The sequence below is a fragment of the Hibiscus syriacus genome, unplaced genomic scaffold (genome assembly GCF_006381635.1).
Source record: "Hibiscus syriacus cultivar Baekdansim isolate YM2019G1 unplaced genomic scaffold, ASM638163v2 tig00110847_pilon, whole genome shotgun sequence".
In the NCBI taxonomy this organism is placed as follows: domain Eukaryota; kingdom Viridiplantae; phylum Streptophyta; class Magnoliopsida; order Malvales; family Malvaceae; genus Hibiscus; species Hibiscus syriacus.
In genome coordinates this window covers 898,495-904,447 of record NW_024062888.1, presented here as the reverse complement: position 1 = coordinate 904,447, position 5,953 = coordinate 898,495, and the positions used below count along the sequence as shown (strand labels likewise).

Sequence of the window (5,953 nt, the reverse complement as noted above, 5' to 3'; positions counted from 1 at the left end):
TGCTAATTGCTATCATGCATCCTAAATTCCAACAAAACGAGATCAAAATTCACAAGAAAAATCAAAGAAATATGACGAAAATTGAGATAGACAACAAGAAATTTCAACACATCAATTCAATAAAAACCCAATTTTAATCAATTAAATAAGCAAGGTAAAAATTTACGCAAATCTTAATTCCCCTACTTAAATCATATTGTCCCAATATGAAAATAAAAATTAATGCACAAGAGAGGGAACCTAAATACTCCCTTTTCTAATGACGGGTTGTTTGACGTGATAAATTGTTGTAAAACAGAATGTTCCATCGAGAAGTCATCAACTGATATTAAAAGTTTCTACGAAACAAAGTTGGGCGGTGCATCAGTAACAGGTAATAAAAATATATGTATTATTTACTTCCTCAAAATATTCATGCTCGATAGTGGACATTAGCGGTCTCGGTTAACCATTAGAACCAGAAATGAAAAATGATGAACGATCGATAAGTGCACGAGCGGCGCTGCATGGGTGATGAGTTTTGGCGGCGGTTGCGTGTAGAAAGGAAGAAGAAAATTGGCTGAAGAAATAAAAGGGTTTTGGCTTTTTTTTTTAATTAGAGCACGTGAATGAGTTAATTAAAAGAGAAGAGTTTGAACTGAGTGGGATAGGTTTGGTGATAAAATCATGTGGGCTCCACAGCTTTTTTAAACTGGTGAAGACTTTGAAGTGAATAAAATTATAACGGAAAAGAAAATGTGGGATTTTGAGTATCCAGGAGAGTGGAATTTGATTTGGCACGCGAGACCCAGGGGTTTTCGAAGAACAATTTGAATTGATCAAATGGTGGAGTTTTCAGGAGAGAAAGATTTGTTTTGGCGGTAATGGGAGATTTGGGAGGTTCTGCTAGGAGGCGGTTAAAAGATGGTGTGATTGGTTAAATAAGTGACATCACTACAGCAAAACAAGTATATAGCGGCGTTTGTCGCGGCGTTTTCAAAGCAAACGCCACTAAATTTGTACATATAACAACGTTTATATCCAAAACGCCACTAAATGATAACATTAACGGCGTTTTTCAACAAACGCCGCTAAAACTCGTACTTTAGTGGCGTTTATTCGACAAGCGCCGCTAAAGATAAGTACTTTAGTGGCGTTTTTAAAAAAAACGCCGCCATAGAATCGTTCTTTAGTGGCGTTTTTAAACAAACACCGCAATAGGGTACATATATTGTGGCATTGTTAGATAAACGCCGCTAAAACCTAGTACTTTAGAGGCATTTTATGCAAAAACGCCGCTAAAACTTGTACTTTAGTGGTGTTTGTAAACAAACGCCGCCATAGAATCGTTCTTTAGTGGCGTTTTTAAACAAACGCCGCAATAGGGTATATATATCGTTGCGTTTTTAAATAAACGCTGCTAAAACCTAATACTTTAGTGGCATTTTATTCAAAAATGTCGCTAAATACTCATACTTTAGTGACGATTTTAGACAAACGCCGCTAAAACCTAGTACTTTATTGGCGTTTAACCATTAACCCTTTCTCATTTTTCCCCCCTTAACCTATTTTTTCATTCCCGCCGTTTACCCAAACCCATATGATGCTTCTTCGCCAATCTCACTTTAAGCAACGCGGAACAATTGGTTTATCTGTGGGAAAAACACCAATAAAGCGATTGAAATTTGCAATAAACGCAATCAGACAGATACCCACTTTTCGCTTTCAATTTACTTCTTACTTCCCAAAATCTGGCAACCGTAGAAGGACTGAGGGCTCGTTCATCCTTTAAACCTGAAATCTTTGATATTAACAGCAACGACGAAGCGTGTAGGCCTTGGCATCACAGGTTGTCAATGGCTTTCACCTGGGGCTCCTCTCTCAGAATCACTCTTCTTCTCCTCCTTCTTGCTGCTATCGTTTTCTCTTGTTATTTCTTCATATTTTTTTCACATACAAGTGAGATTTATAATATTAATTGATAAAGTAAATACTATCTAAAAATATAACATTTAAATTTATATATAATAATATTTTATTTTATTTATTTAAAAATAAAAAATATTAATTATATCAAAATTAAATATAAATAAATAAATTTCAATAAAATATAAAATTACACCTCGTATTCATTTTGAATTATACTTCATTATAATTTAATTTTTATTATTATATGACAATTAATATAAAATTTAAATAGACAAAACCTAATAAATATTAAATTACACCTTACATTCATCTTAAATTTTAATTCTATTACAATTAAAACTATTCATAGTTTTAGATAAATAATAGTTATTGTTCTAAATTATACTTTTACTATAAATTAAATAAATTAAAATCATAAGATAAATAATATATTAATATTGAAATTTACAAGTAATTAAAAAAAATAATTAACCACATAAATACACCTGTAATGTTACTTTGTAAAGAAAGGGTCATTCAATAACTTTTGCTTGTCCTTTCTATTTTTATCAGAAAAAGAATTGAACAATGGAACACGAAACTCAGCAGCAAGGAAATCCTAGTAACCCAACTGCCGATCAAAACGCTGCTTTGATCAACTCCTTCATCGAAATCACTTCTTCTTCCAAAGAAGAAGCCCTCTTCTTTTTGGAATCCCACCAGTGGGACCTGGACGCCTCCGTTTCCACCTTCTTCGACAGCAATTCTACCGCCGCACAACAACCGCGCTCAATCGCGCCTCCCGTCTCTGGCGCCGTTAACAACTCTCTGACTTCCTCACCCTCTGATTCCGCTGATTATTCTCCCTCGCAATCGCCTTCTAGGTCCCCCCTCCCCTTCTCCTACCCGCCCTTCTCGCCCCCCTTATACGCTTAGGTCGCGCCGCAACGCTGATAAGAAACCGTCTGGTAGCGATGGAAGCAACGCTCGTGGCGTTCGTACCCTCGCCGATCTGAACCGGTCCCCTCCTGGTGGGTCCGACGGCGATTCCGATGAAGGCCAGGATTATTTCACCGGCGGTGAAAAAAGGTATAACTCTTTTACCGTGGCCTTCATTTTTTGTTAGGATTTTTTGTTTTGCTTCTTTAGTTTGTTTATCTGGGTGAGCAGTGGGATGGTGGTTCGAGATCCTTCGAAGCATCACGATGTGGACTCGATTTTTAATCAAGCGAGACAAGCAGGAGCGGTGGAAGGATCTGATTATATTGCACTTTATTGCTTCTAGCTATGCACTGGAGTTGTTAAGATTCCGGGAAGCTCGAGTTGAAGTTGCCTTGAAGGTAATATTCTAATCTTCGATTCTAGATTTAATTGTATTTTTCATGATAAAGTTCCATTTTCATGATAACCTATATAAATATTTCAGGACTTCAGACATGGGATAGACATCCCCGTGCATTCTATAACTTATTTGGGCAGGCAGATAGGGTTGAGAAGGTTGTTGAAACCATCCAAAGATTGGTAGGGTTCGAGATTCCTATAATATATTTTGAAAGGTTAAAATAGTTGTTGTGTTAAACTGTTGCAAAATGCTGCATATTACAGGAACAGGGTGATCTGAAGCTTAGAGTGCAGACTTTGGAAGCTGAAAGGGCTTTCCAACGTGTTAATGTTGTTCAGAAGACAATAGGAAGTGTGACTTAAATTTTATAATTATATATATATAATTTTTTTCTTTTTATCTAATTTTATAGTTTGGTATATGTTTTTAACCATGAAACCATTTAAAATTCCTTTAAACATTATTTTGCACTGCTGAAATATTGGCTTTCCCATATTTCCAAGTGGATGCAGGAAGTTTCTTTTTCTTTGGGTAACATTAAGTTCTCTTACATGCATCCTTCCATAGGTTGGCAACTTGTTAGCTAGGGATGTAGGCCCCGCATGATCCCCTTCCCCTACTGTACTTGCATTCCCTTGGCATTCTGTTCTAATGGGGTATTCTAGAGAACTTCGAAAGTGATGGGATTTTTGACAATGGAGTTCACGAGTTGCATGATGTGCATGCTTTTCATGTAATCGTTGTAATGGTTTTGATGGTACCAGTTGCAAAGTTGGGGTAAATATAAGCCAAGATTTATGAGGAATACAAGATTAAGTAGGGTCATGAATTCTTAAGGATTTCAGTTCTCCCTAGCTTTCCAAATATTATCTGTTAGTGCAATTACCCAGTTGGTTTTTCCCTCTATGTTGATGAAAACAAGTTTTCTTTGCAGATTCTGAAGGATTTTCTGTTATGGGTTGACAAGGATCTTGGACCTTGGGGTCCACTTGTGATGTAAGTCACATTGAAATCCTCCTGTAATTTCTTTACGCTTCCATTAGCATCTATTTTTTTGTTTACTTTATGCATTGCATTTGATTTGCTATTGTACCAATCTAATAAACGAAATATATATTGTTCATTGTTGTCAAGACATTTTTCAACTGATTAGTTGTGAATAAAAATATCATAACGTTTTCCTTTCAACTTATATTTCTTTGTTGACTTGCAGGGTTGTTGCTTACTTTCCTTTCACACTTAAAGCTTTTGCATTGAAAGCCACTGTTCAGGTATTTTTATAGTGTATTGGTTCATTAAAATAAAGAAATATGCATTTCAACGCAGAAGAGAGTGTGTATACATTCTGTCCATCGCTCTTATTAATAAATATATGTGCATCAATAACAAAACGGTTCAGCGAGATATAGATGGAAATCGATGTTTCAAGTGATGAGTATTGACTTTTTATTTACTTCCTAATCTTTTATAATCATAATTAATTATAGTTAATTTTGGTAAGTAGCTTGTATTTCATAATTTTCATTTGATATTATATTAAAACAAGAAAATTGTAAGATTTCTTTTATCTTCTTGTGGAAAATTCACCATTAACAAAGGTAGCAAACCTTTGTATATGTTGTTTATCTTAATTAGGAACAAGTACAACCCTTTTCTAGGTTCATAACAGTTCCATGAATTATGCGCTCCTTTCTTTTAAACATTGCTTTCAAAGTGCTCATATTTGTCTACGTGAATGGTTTATTTAATGTCCCTAGGTTTTCTGTGACCGATAATTTTAGGCTTTCGACTAACTATGTAAATTATACAATTTGATTCAACTAACTTTTGTCAAACTTCCTGTTCTAGGACATGGCAGGGTTGATAGGCCATGAATTGAAGATTAAGCTTGAGGAGTACAGTAGTGGGCAGCCTCCAAATATAACACATTTCTTCTTTCCCCTTTTCTGTATGACGAGAACTTTGAGTTTTATCACTAGTTCATTACTAGTGATGGTTGTAAATGGTCTGTTTGTGTGGTATAGACTACAAATTGTTCTTTCCCATCTTAGGTGTTATTATTGTTTATTCTAGTTAACAATGTTGAATTACATTATATTTTACGTAATTTAAACTTTGATTTATTATTATGGATTTCAAGTTTCTTGTTATGGATTTCAAGTTTGTTGTTATGGATTTCAAGTTTGTGTCTTAATTAAAATTTATGGTTGTTAATTAGATAAAGCTAAATGATATTAAATTTAGGTGTTGTAGAGCAGAAATTAAATATGCAAAATCAATTAATATTAACTAATGAAAGGTAATTAGTGACGTTTGTATAGAAAAACGCCGTTATAAATCTCGACCTTTTGCGGCGTTTGTTCCAAAAACGCCGCTATAGATCTGACCTTTTGTGGCATTTGTTCCAAAAACGCCGCTATAAATCTCGACTTTTAGCGGCGTTTGTTCCAAAACGCCGCTATAGATCTCGACCTTTTGCGGTGTTTGTTCCAAAAATGTCGCTATATATCTTGACCTTTTGCGGCGTTTTTTGTTATCAAACGCCGCTAACTTTAGCGGCGCTGGTATTACCGGCGCTTCTTGCGGCGTTTTTTCTATTGCCGCGATTACTTTTAGCGGTGCTTAAAAACGCCGCTATAGGACAATAAAAACGCCGCTAAAGCTCTGTTTTGTTGTTGTGCATGTTAAAAGCGTTATCGTAAATGTTATATATTTTTACCGAAA

At 35.2% G+C, this 5,953-nt stretch overlaps 1 pseudogene; it reads left to right on the top strand.

Moving 5' to 3' along the window:
• The first annotated feature begins 2,449 nt into the window (after positions 1-2,449).
• Positions 2,450-5,280, top strand: LOC120143364 (annotated as a pseudogene).
• The last annotated feature ends 673 nt before the right edge of the window (positions 5,281-5,953 follow it).